General features: G+C 28.3%; 1 protein-coding gene across 6 annotated transcripts in view; it reads right to left on the bottom strand.

Moving 5' to 3' along the window:
* Window positions 1–474: 474 nt before the first annotated feature.
* The window catches only part of LOC123261683 (rho GTPase-activating protein 100F), a 30,185-nt gene continuing 16,737 nt past the window's right edge, over window positions 475–13,922 (bottom strand). For 3 of the 6 annotated variants that reach the window (XR_006508729.1, XR_006508728.1, XR_006508731.1), the window contains one exon: window positions 708–1,476. The gene's annotated coding sequence lies outside the window, so the exon portion shown is untranslated. Of the gene's footprint in view, window positions 1,477–5,201; window positions 5,546–13,922 lie in introns of those variants that run through there. The other 3 variants (XM_044723419.1, XR_006508730.1, XM_044723420.1) reach the window with 2 other exon arrangements.

The following is a 13,922-nucleotide window of genomic DNA, read 5'->3' on the forward strand; positions in this document are numbered from 1 at the left end:
CAAATCACTTATAAAATTTTAAAATCTACAACAAAACATAAATTCAGGTAAATTTAACTATAATAAGTCATATAAAAAATATTATTGTAGAATAACGCAATGCTTTTATAAAAAAAAATGAGCCTAATTCATTCATTAGTATATACAATATAATGCAATATTTAAAACATAATTTATCTTTCAAAAGTTAATCTAATACCATAAGTTAATAATACCATAAAAAAAAAATAAAGAAAAAGATTTTTTTTCAGTATTTCTTATTAGCGTATGCATCTTAGATACGTTAGGATCAATATTATACCGTTAATATTTAAAAATATGAACACATTGCTTGATAAAACTTTTATCAGACAAATTCCTTTAATCAGACAAAAGTTTCGCTGACGTTATGCGAGACGTGGAACAGTTTAATAAAATCTATTAAATATGATCAACAAAACAACAATATTACTATGTATTCCTCAAAAATTTTACACTACCCTACAATTATATATTTATCATTCTCTAATAAAAAGAGCATTATAATCATTTTCATCTGAAAACATTCGTATCTTTTTTATTTTTATACATTAGTATATAACACACTGAAGAAAGGAATGTAGGAGATTCAAAACCACGTAAAAAATCGCCATTCAACTCAAAAATGAAATTAACTAACACAGGTATTTGGAACTCCTATTTTCCTCTTGGTATTATATTGTTTCTCACCGTATCTGCTATCCAAATTAAAAATTTTTGCTTTTGTTTTGCAGTAAGGTTAAATTACCTATCAAGTTATGACGATTGTTTACTCACAGAACAAAAGCACCAATCCTTCCCACAAACAAAGTAGGAATTTAAATTTTCAGTACAGACATGGAAAAAAATTTTTTTCTTCTTATATAAATACATTTCGAAACAGAGCGGTCGGTGATGGATATATATTTCAACTTAATTTCTTATTTCATCACCTCTTACGATTACTGTTTATTGTTTTCATATCGTGTTAAATTTTGAGTTGAAAATACGAACTACATAATTATTCAACTTATTTGTTCATGCAACACTCATTCTTTATACATTTATGGCTTAAAGCTATTTTTCTTAATAAAGTAGAATTATAAATAATTGAAATAAATTTACAACTATGATATAAATACTGATAAATACATTTTTCATCGTTATAGATATTATCGGCTTTGATTTTTTATTTTTACATTATCCGTATCTATATTAATTGTGATAATATAGTTCTATCAATTCTCGAGCTTACTTATAGATATATACTGACATCAAGCTTAGTTCATATAACAGATAATGTGCAACAAATTAATTAATTATTTAAGACCAATTATATAAATTAATACTGGTATTGTTAAACTTACATTCTCAGTAAATGACAGTATATTTGTATTAAGACATTTTTATCTTCAAATCCATTATGTTAATTTCTATTTAATCCAAGGCAGTGATAAAATGTGCGTTCGGCTTGATATGCTGAAAATTTAGAGTTCAAAATCGAGTTTAGATTTATATCATGAGTTTATAAGTTAGTGGAAGTATATATGTAATTAATATTATATTGAAAAATGATGAAAATAAAATAACTACTAATAAATTATTTCGTCTAGTGAATTACCTTCAATTATAATTATAGAACTATGGTAGATAAGTCAATTTTATTGTTTGTTATTATACTCAGTAAGAGTATGGAATAAAAAATAAATTTTTTATTGCAAAACTTCTAGCTACCTTTCTATTAAAAAAAGTAATCATTCTTTCAACTTTTATAATTAAAAGATAATTGATTTATCCGGGATAAAAAATTTGGTCTTGGGAAATGTTTAATCATTGAAAACACTTCAATTAACATTGTATTTATATAGCGTATATAAGTGTCAATACACACTTTTATAAAAGGTGCTAATAGCAAGATTTCATTTACCTATTTCTACCTTATGAGCTTCATAGTTTAATTCATTTTCGTACTCATTGATATAGGTTACAAGATTATCTAAAGCGCAGTGATCGTCTTATTGTAATTCTTTGACATTTTCCTACCATATAGATACAAAAAATTTACATTATGAAAAACCCAAAAAATTAAAATGAAATATTTCTAAAAATGGAGTGAAATCGATAAGTTAAAATTTTTTATGAAAATTATAAGTTGTATAGAAAATAATTGAGAATTAAAGAAAAAAAAATTTTTATTTGAAAACTTGATTTAACTTAAATGTAACTACGCACTTTTCTCTAATTAACTTCAAAAAATAGTTATTCTAAGCGCAGTGTATCAACTTATTCATATCTTTATGCTGCGTTCCCACAAAAAACTAAGTATAAATCTAGACTATAATTCTATGAATTTATTTGATAGGGTACTAGCATGAAAAAACAAACAAATCATAATACAATATAGATACTTCAGGAGCTATTTTCATTAAAAAAAATAAAAAATCTTACCGATTTACTTAAAACAAGTGAATTTTTACGTAACTAACTTTTTTGTAGGTCTTAAATAAATTTCAAGTAGATTAATACGTTAAAAAAATTCACAAGAATTATTTTAAACATGTAAATTTTCCTTGAGTATTTAAAAGAATTCAAAAAATTAATAATCTAAAGATTATCCTAACGGATCTTTTAAATTTATTTTTACTCAGAGTTATGACACTTTACTTAATGGACTTAAAAACTTGTTTTATTCGTAATAATAATAATAAAAAAAACATTTAAATAAACAATGACATAGAATCGCTAATTATGTGAGTAATTTTCAACATTTTCAGCTATATTTGAGCTCATAATTTTTGAAAAAATGCCTATTAATAAATTATGAAATCTTTTAGTCCAGAATTATGGATTTTAAAACTAATTTGTGCTCTCCAAACTCGAAAGTAGTGAGTAAATTTTTTTGTGAGTCCTTTGAACTTGAATGTCTGAAACGAATTGGATAAATTGGTCTCTAGTTCAAGTTCAAGTTTACCCAGAACTAATCAGTCCTATTTTAAATAGAAAATATTAACACTTTCAATTTTTAGTACAAGATCTGCTAAAATTGCAGAAAACTTAATAAACTTGAACGAGATTAATATCTTGAAAGATTTGAGAGAGTAAAATATTTTTTAAGCTTGTCTTTTGATTTTGATCCGATTTTGTGTCATTCAACGCACTTTTTATGGACAAAAGATAATATGAGTGACAGAAAAGAAGTTACTCGTTCGATATTAAAAAAATCCCTGAAGAAAACCGTTAGGCCTGATCATTCATGAATATTTATCAGCTACAGAAAAAACACAGGTGAGTAAACTTTTTAGATTTTTTTTGGCTAAAAATAGGCGATTACCGCAGTACTCTTACAGAATACAGTAAGTATATTAAGTGTATTACCCATCTAAATATAAGATAGGACGTAGCTTGTCATCACGACAGCAACTGAAGAATCTATCAGGATTCAAGTCTCACAAAAAATTATTAAATACGGCAAACTAGATCTCAATCATTTGATTCGTTTCTTAGTTGTTGTTAAAAGAATAGTACATTATTCACCGATAAAGGAAAGTGAAAAATTCTGCACACTCATTATTGTCAACCCAGTCAGAAAATGGTGTATACATTCAGCTGAGTGTATGTCCTAATACAAAAAGTCAAAATAGCTTTTTTTAAGTTACAGAACGCCATGATTTAATAGAAGCTTTATTTTTTTAAATCACGTTAGAATAATTCCATAAAACTTTATTATATAATTATTACTGCCACAGATTATTTTTATTTTCAACGCATTATATGTTTTAGAAAAATGTTTATAGACAGGAGAAAGTGTTAGGTGATACTCGACTGTTAGTGCTAGCGCACGATTCACTAATATGCAGACAGCATCCAGTAGTTTCTACATAGCGCCCTGTCTTTTCCGAAACAATTTACCAACATTTTGTTCCAAAACACTACTGAGTACTACTGTACAAGTAGTAATCAGTGCTGTTTTTTTTTATGTAAAGTAAAAAATAATAAACAATAAGATTTCTGTATTTTCCCGTCATGAAAATTAATAACTTTTTAAAATTACAAAGTCCTTAGCTTCTCTCCAATTTTCAGAATCGAGTTCTCATCAGATCCGCTCTCAAAATGTCTTTTCGTATTGTTTTTTAAGTAGACAGATATCTTTTTGGGGTTGAAAAACCGCGTTGACTTTCTCTGCCATCAAAATCGGTTTATTCGTTCGGAAAATATCGCAATTCAACATTTTTGAAAAAATGTTTCGTCTGTACAACTACTAGATTTTTCAGCTCAAAAAACGTGAACCAAAAAAGGAAACTATTTTTTTATCATTACTTACCTTAAAAAGATTGTTCAAGATGATCGAAAAAAATTTTTGGTATAGTTTGAGCTCTTAATATTAATATTAAGAGGTGGCTACTTGCATGTTTCAATATGCTATTTAAATAACGCAGAAAAAATTCTTTCAATTTTTTGGAGATTTATAAAGTTTTAATGAATGAGAGTATCGTGAAAATTAATACATATTTTTATGCTCTGGTCTCTAAATATCAAAATGGGTTACGGTTTTAGCACATACTTTTTCGCAGCTTCTGGTAAATATTTCAGAGAAAATTTAAGAAAACAAAACACTTGACTGTACAGGCTATCCTTGCAACTTTCCGCTAGTTTCAAATGCAAAGCGGTCCAAATTTCACTTATCATCTTCGAACTCAAAAACATGAGTTCCAAAACTATTTTGAGCCATTTAAAATTTAAGATAGAACTGTTATGTGCTTTTGAGCTCTGTAAGATTGAAAATGTAGTTTTTATTCGGTAAAAACACTTTTTTGAAAATATTTGACTTGCAAAAACTTTTGTAAAAATTAACTGATTTTAAAATGCTTGGTGGCAGTTAGCACGGTTAAAAGAGCTTTCATAAAATTCTTAGAATGAATCTGATTTAATGAAGAATTGAAAAATTATATTAAAAAACTACATCGTTTTAATTTTTCTAAAATCAAATATCGCACAAGCGAATCAACCGATTTTGACGATTTTTTTAGATTAAGAACTGGTTAGATTTTGGAATTGATCGATATATTAATTTAGAAGTTATCCAAAAAAAACATTTTCTTGGAAATTTTATTTTTAAGATTTCTCCAAATCTAGCAAACCGAATTGATTCTTATTCATATAAAAAAATTATAACGAGTTTCCCCCCCCCCCCTCCCGCTACACACACACGCATGAAAAGGCATCTTCGTAAAAATAGTTAGGTTACGTTCCAAGGATCTCAAAACGAGATAATCTGATGAGAACTCGATTTTTGAAAACCGGGGTGAAACCAATAACTCCCCGATTTTTTTGAAATTGTTGATTTTCATAGCGGAAATTGAAAAAAAATTTTTTTATTAATAAATTGGATATAATTCTGTAGCGTCTCTACAACATGGACTCTGAGGTGCTTTTAATTCCAGAAATGAAAGTTGAAAAATAGACGGCAGTAGACAAGCTCCCCCATTACTTTTTAGTGGAAAATAGTGGAGAGTCAAAGTGGCAGAATGAACAACTTATGGAGACTTCACTGTAGTACAATTGGCATTTCTTTTATTATTTTGGAGTTTGTTGATTAATATAAGATAAATAGATAATAACATTAATATAAATAAATAACAATAATAATAACTAGTCTAGTTAATTTCGATAAATTAAAAATGTTTTTGTATAATTTATGATACCGTTCTCAGCCCTAACGGCTGAGAAAAAGGCACAGCAGATTAAGAAGTAGACAATGTGTTCTTTTTCGAATAGATGATGAAAAAAGCAAATTTTTGAGGCAATAGTTTTAAAATTTTCTTCTCATCAAGAAATTGCACGAGTATATGTTCAAAAGTCTGAGGTGGTTCTCGTGTTTAATAAGGTGTTGAGGAGTATTCAATGCTCACGGAATTTTTTACAATCGAAGGATTCATTACAGTTGAAATAAAGAAAAATTGATATAAATCACAGCAGCATCAAAACGCGTACGTATCACATCATTGCCGACAACAAATTTTGACATGAAAAATTTTAATTTCTTTCTTACTTTTACATTCATGACTTTTATGCCTTATTTATGTATCTATATATTTTTATATGTACATTAAGCTGTTGCTACTTTGAAATATCTTGAGAGTTAAAACATAATTATAGGATTTAAAGATCTAGAACAGATAATTAAGCGAATCAATTTACAAAGTTACTATTTCCTTAAGGTATTCCAAGCTACATCGCTGATCTCTAATAATTATACTATTATTCGAAAAATGTGGTTGTGTTAAAATTTAGTCAAATGAACAAATTAGAAATATATGAGTAGACTATGAAATTAATATGCACATCACATTTATCTTATACAGATCTAATGCATAATGTACTTCGTGATATTAACAACATCTAAAATAGCAGCACAGTTAAGCATCATCGAGCATGGCTACAGCATTTGGTTGGATGGCTATTTGCGATGTGATTACAAAAGTATCTGTTACATTTTGTTTCGTAGCTTACTTGATTATAAGTGATTATCAATGATCATATCAGCTCTAATATTCGTGAGTACAACCATATGCGTAATTAGGAATAACTAAATCGAATTTATTTTTAGAACTATTTATAAACGATTATGCATGATTATATATGATTAAACAAAATCCTTTTTTCATCGCGATGTCACGTTATTTAATCATTTCAGACTATTTTCAGCTGATAAAGCCATGATTTTTAGGTCAAAAAAAATTTTTCTGAATGTGAGACTTTGAAATTTGTTAGTATTGTACACATCGAACTTGTTTCTTTAAAAAAAGTACACCCTATTGTTATGGTCTTTATCCGATTCAGGGTACTTTGAATTTTTCCAAGAATTTAAATTTTTTATGAAAGCTGGGCTATGAAATAGTATATTACACATCTAGGGCAGTAAAATAAGAAATGTCTCAGATCACATGTAATTGTTGTCCGAGGCGAAGCCGAGGTCAATAAACATGTGATCTGAGGCTTTCTTATTTACTGCCCGTGGTGTGTATACTATTTTTCTCCTCGACGGAGGCGGAAAGCGGCATTTTCGTTTAGCGCAGCGGGAGGAAAATTGACGCTTTCCGCCTGGAGGTGAGAAAAAATATTTTGGCTTATACTAAGTATGTATATTCGATATACATTGATTGTATACCAATCATTTAGGGGAGTTATTGTCAATACTCTAAATAATGTTTTTATTTTCAGATGAAATTTTCGGGATATTTAATTTTTCAACCCTGATTAAAAAAAAAGGAATTTAAAACGATTTGAAAAGATTTGATTCGGAAACTATATAGATATACATTTCGCTTTGAGATCATCTTTTTAAATACTTGATTCTAATAGAAATAAACAACATTTTTCTTGTCAGAATAAATATTTTGATAATTCATAATAAAAAATCCGAAACCTCGTCAATTTTGTAGGCCATTTCCTCCCATTATTCTATTGCTCAAAACGCTCGTATATATTATTATTGATAAGACATTTACCTCTTAGATAACGAATGCATAAACTTTTACGCTTTCTTCAAGATCTCCGAGCCCAAAAATCAAGAAATTATTTTGCAAAACCTTTGAGTTTTTTAAAACAATGTCATTTGGATAAGTGATTCGATCTCGATATAGCTTATAATATTCTTCTCCGTTTTAAGCAAGAAAATTGATCTGTTTAACACTACTTTTTTATAAATGCATTTATCCGCTCTCAATAAGCTCAAGTTATTATTTTCAGCGTTTTATATGGTTCTCTGAGCGCCAAAAAATGTAATTTATAGTAGAATACGCAAGTCATATCTCGTTTTCATAAATTTTTACTCCATTGAGATGTGGAGTAAAAACATCGATATTATATTATTATATTTATATATGATTCTATTAACATGAAACAAATACAACTTCAGTATAAATTGCATAAACTATTCAAGCTCCCAAACTAAAAAAAATATGAAAAGAGGTTGATTTTGCAGGCCATCACTTCCACCTACTTTTGAGTTTGAAACGTTCAAAAATTTTTTTATTGAGAATTGTTTCAAATCAACATTTTTTCTAAGATTTTTTAAACAACAATGTTTTATAAACACGTCATTCGATTTTCATTTTCTTGACAGAATTCGAAACAGTTTTCAAACACAATAATTATTTATTGGGTCTCAAGTCAGTTCGTTAAAGAACATTAATGTTATCTCAAAGAAAACTTTTTTTTTTTAACTTTTGGTTTTAACTTAACTGTTCGATCATGATTTGCTTGGCGCATTTTTCAAGCAAAAAAAATTTTACAGTTTTATACTCAGTATTGTTTTCAGAAGATAGAACCATTGAAGATCTGGTTTAAATGTTAACCATTTTCCGCTCGCCTTTGAAATCCAATTCTTTATCACAGCATACGCAGTAGGGCTAGATAATCAGAATATGAGAATTTATAGAAATTCGATAAATAGATTTTCCAATTACGGCAACTTGAATTTCCGTCGAGTGAGGTCAAAGTCGCGGAAAGTTACTCACGGTAACACTGTTAGTCTCATGTTTATTTACATGATCTGCACTCTATCACTGATCAAACGTGATCACGGGCTTAGACTCAAAGATGATAATTAATAATTACGAAAATATTGTAAATTGCTCGACATTCCCTGTCGATAGTTCTAAGTAGTTAAGAAAGAGTAGAAGGTTTCTTAAGCAATGGATTAAGAAGACTAAATAGTGATAAAAAAATTATACAAACATAATTCATATCGTCATAAGCCAGCAAAAATATACTTGTTATGATTATTTCATATTATTAATATTATTATTATTGTTACGTCTAATAAAACAATGTTAACAACAAAATAATTTAGTACTTTAAAATCTGTAAAATATTGTACTTTTTGAAGTTCAAATTATATTTCTAAGAGTTATTACTAGGTAAAAAAATAGAATTATGTGAAATTAATAACTATCGGCTTTCACGAAAAAATATATATTCTAGGATACATTCCTTTTATTATATTCCTAGAATATATATTTTTATCGCAAGGGTGTGAAATTTAAAATTCGAGCTATTGGTCCCATTAAAGTAGGCCTAGTGCTCAACTACTTATTATTTTTACAGTATTATATTAATAAAATAAAAATGATATCGCACCACTATGTTATCAATAACAAAAAAGGGTCGAGGCGAGAATTCTAAAAACAATGAAGTTTTGTGAAATACGTAATTAGCATAAGCAATAATTTTACCGGTACTTTACAATAAAATTGCAGAACATATTTCTCATCTCTCGAGCAAGGTTTCGACATTCATAAATTGAATGTATCTATGTAAGTTTACAATTGCACTAAGGTTTGCTGACATATTGAACTGAGATCTAGGCAGACAAATGGCACAGTCATACACATTATCTGTTCTCATTCTAATTATTTATAGCGCAGAAGCTTGAGAGCAGGATTTTTTCTTGCCTAGGACCTGGCAATGGTTTATTCTCCTCATCAGAGATTTCAGTAAGTGAAGGTAGTGAAGACAAAAGTCCATATTACTCGAAATAAACCTTTATGTGCGGCTCAATAGAATAACCCACTCTCTTAAAATAAATCAGTGGAATTCCACTGATTCAACCAGTGAATGACAATTTCACTGGTGAATCAGTGGATTTCCACTGATTTAACCAGTTGACATAACAGCGCGCATGCGCGCAGATATTTTGTTCACTGATTCAACCAGTGAAATTGCATTCACTGGTTGGAATCAGTGAAATTCCACTGATTTATTTTAAGAGAGTGCATGGATTAATATTCAGTCTTTATCAAAATAACTGAAAGTGATTTGAATTACACATTTTTGATATGTAATTGAATTCATACACGATTTTCAACTCCCACGTATTTTATTATAACTTCTAGCAAATAAATCTCAATTCTATGCCACCTTATGTACTTATTTCATGTGATTGTTTTTTATTTGATGCTTTTGTCAATAGAAAATATATTATCTCTCAATGAACATAGATTACATTAGCAATAATATAAATAAAAAAAATAAAGATTCACGGTCGATAGTCTTAGATAAATAAATTATTATTGAATGTAGTGGAATCTCCCTATATTTGCTCTTCGTATACTTGCATGCTCTCTATACTTGTCACGATAATCTCCATACCATTGATCATTCTGTCTCACGACAATTTCTTTATAAACAATGATGAAAATTCAATGAAGTGGTGGGTATTTTGAAACATTGTAAAGAGTATCTTTTCAACACGCATCTTTTCACCACGGTTTTGAAATAGTGCATTGCACTTATCGAGTCCTTTTATTTAAGTACTCAAGTGAATTTCTATATATTATATAAATTTTACAAATATTATTTATGTATAAATATATATTTATTCACTTATTTATTTCATACCGACGAAAAAAAATAATTTGGGCATAAAACTAGTTTCAATTAAGTAAAAATTTATTACAGTTTAAGAACTCCGTACTTGGATATTTTTCAGATTAAAATCAAGGTTCACTCTGGAATCACTCTGAAATCGGTCCGCTAAAGCAAACCAGATTCACTCCAAACGCGGAGTGTTGAATTACTTCAGTCCGGTACTCTGAGTGATGGGAGTGAATGCGGAGTACAATTCACTCCCGATTTTTTCCAGTGTATGTAACTTTGTCTGATCCTTTCAAGAAATCGTGAAAATTAATGTGTTTAAATCTGGCCTGATATGGGCAAATAAGCTCACGATGATTTTTTGATATGACTCGATATAGCTTAATATGACCTGCTGTGACTTGATATGATTTGATACGGGCAAATTGCCATTTATAGCTTAATGTTTTCATGAATTTTAATAAGAAAAATTTTTGACCAGAGACCCGATACAGTTATATATGGCCACATCTGATCTGATATGCTTACAAATGATCTTTGATATGATTTTATGAAGTCTGCTAGAATTTTTTTTAATAATTAACTAAAGGAAAGAGTTGTATGAATATCTCGTGTTCTTATATACGTAGTCATATATATATATATATATATATATATATTAGGGTGGCGCAAAATAACCGACTATTTTTTTTTTGAGTCTCGAGTGAAAAAATGTTAGTTTTTAATGTTTTAAGAGCCCTCACCAAAGGACAGCTCAAAAAAAAATTTTTAAGAGGTCACTCCAAATTTTTAAAAATTTCAAAAATCGTCAAAAATCGATTTTTTTTTTTTTAATTTTTTTTCTCGTTACGGTATAATTTTATAGACTAAAAAAAAAATAAGTTTCTGAAAATTTCAGTTCAAAATTTAAATTTTGAAAGGTTGCTCATAATTTATTTCAATTTATTAGTGCATTAGTTTAGATTTTTTCGAGCGACCTTTTACAATTCGAATTAAAATTCCATGCATTTTTTTTTTATTATTAGTACCATAATCGATAAAAATACAGCACGAGATGAACTAAAAATCAAGCACAAAACAGAAAAAATAATTTTTTTTAATTTAATAAGTTTATTTAATAAACTTCCAAGCGTGGATTCGAATCCCAAGCTGGTCTTAGAAACCAGCTTGGTTGAGATTTGATTTTGCTGCGTAGTTTAAGATTTTTACAAACCAAAAAGACCCCAACGTACTACTCCCAACAGTTAAAGTCGGCGATATGACTAATTAAAGAAAAAAAAAAAAATTATGAGCGACCTTTCAAAATTTAAATTTGGAACTGAAACTTTCAGAAACTTATTTTTTTTTGGTCTATAAAATTATACCGTAACGAGAAAAAAAATTAAAAAAAAACCAAATGTATCATTAGTTGTATAATCTCATTTGTCGAAAAACTTTCCGTATGTTTTAGACCATTCATTATCAGTAGATATCGATTCTACTAGATGTAGAGCCCGATTCTAAAAGTTGTCAGTAACACAGTGAAATGCGTACTTCTTGCGACTGCTGAATGACCTTTTATATTTCCCGTCAGGGAAATAAAACATTTTGTGAAATTAGGAAATCATTGTTTTCATCCCAACTTTCAAAAATTGAACTCTCCATGAGAGATCTCAAGATATTGACGTCCTAGAAAGCTATTTTGACTATTTTTAGGATGATGTTCGAGGGTGTGTGTGAGTGTGTGTATGTGTGTATATGATAGCCTGTAATAACTTTTAAACAAATCAACCGAGCGAAAATCAGACACTTAAAAAATCTTGGCAGAATTTATATTTCCTAAAATCTTGAATCAAATCAGCCCGATGCATTTTGAGAAATTGAAAAAAAATTAAGTACTTAATAAAATTATATTTGAAGAACTCTTAAACCATACCGATCGATTTCGAATATAAATTTGATCTTTTACTTAAAAAACGGCGTCGAATATTGCTAAAAACCTCTATATCGGTTGATCCGTTTCGGAAATATCGTAAATGAAAAACTTCGGGAATAAGGTTTGAATTTCTGTTTGAATCGGTTGGAATGAGCTTGAACCGTCAATTTTAAGTTGGAGTAATTGACTATAACTTTTTTCCATTCGTGATTTATTTAACACAATTCTTTAATAATAAACAAAATTTGATTGTAATAAATAGAGAAGAAATAGAAAAAAAGAAACGAAAAATATTTTCAAATTAAAAAATTTGGGCTCATATCAAAACAAAACTCTTATGTCACATCGTAAATCAACTATATTCGTATGAATCATAATTTAATCATCAAAGCTAAGTAAATACAAAGATCTAATAAGTAAAAATTTCTATTTTACCAGGAGTCGAATAAGGATTACTCGGTTACGTTTCTAGAACTCTTTCAATTAAACCATTCACAACATTGTACAGAAAGACAATTCAATCGCTGACAGAAAAGCACTAAGATATAGACCACTGTCTATCTTCCATTGTAGAAGCCATTCAATAAGCAATTTGAGAAATAATTTAAAAAAGAGAATAAAGAAAAAGGAAGAACCTTCACAGTGATAAATTTTTCGTCAAATTCGACACGAAAATTTGTGTTAACTTTTTTATATAAAATTAGTGTTAATTCGACACAATCTGCGTGTAACGATAAACTAACACAGCTCTATGTTATGCGTTTTATAGCTTTGTGTTGATGTAACATTAAAAGAGTGTTACTTAAGTATCAAATAACATTTTTGTGTGTTGAAAATCGGATCAACACTAGAATGTTAAGTATTCAACACTAAAATTTTTACATTTTACACAATGACGAAAAATTCTTTACTGTGTTTTCGTATACAAAGCCATAAAAAAACGTCATCCCCATACTTTAATAAAATTGATTAGTTTTGAAGAAATAATTAATTTGTTAACTGGTTTTTTAAATAGATCCTATTTCATTGACATTATTAACAAGAATAATATTCTAATTTTTTGAGGAAGTTAACATTTCAATTTCATTGTACGTTCTAAGTCATCCAACAACAAGATGATACTGTATATAAATAATATATAAATAATCAAAAACATTTGGGCGATTGATATTGTAGTGATATGATCAATTGTAATTCATTAATTTTAGATTGGAAAATATTAATTTTTAATATAATTTGCTTAACGACCGTGAATATATAATAGATGGTAACTTAATTTTATGCCATATCGGTCACTGGAGAAATATCCCATTGAAGTAATGTGAATGGAATGACAAATTCATAAATAGTTGGATGAATCATCTTTTTACAATTGACCTACGAAATACGACCCATACTCAATTACTACTTCAGCTAGCTTAAAGCGTTATTAGTATTTGTTCATGATAATAAATTTTTATATTTTAGACAGTTTTGACCCGGTCTACATTCTTACACAGTAAAAAATTTTTCGTCATTGTGTAAAGTGTAAAAATGTTTGTGTAGAATTTAACATTTTAGTGTGTAGAATTTAACATTTTAGTATGTTGATTCAACACAATAGAGTGATGATTCAACACAAATTGTGTAAAAA

Source organism: Cotesia glomerata, linkage group LG3 (genome assembly GCF_020080835.1).
Source record: "Cotesia glomerata isolate CgM1 linkage group LG3, MPM_Cglom_v2.3, whole genome shotgun sequence".
NCBI classification, from domain to species: Eukaryota; Metazoa; Arthropoda; class Insecta; order Hymenoptera; family Braconidae; genus Cotesia; species Cotesia glomerata.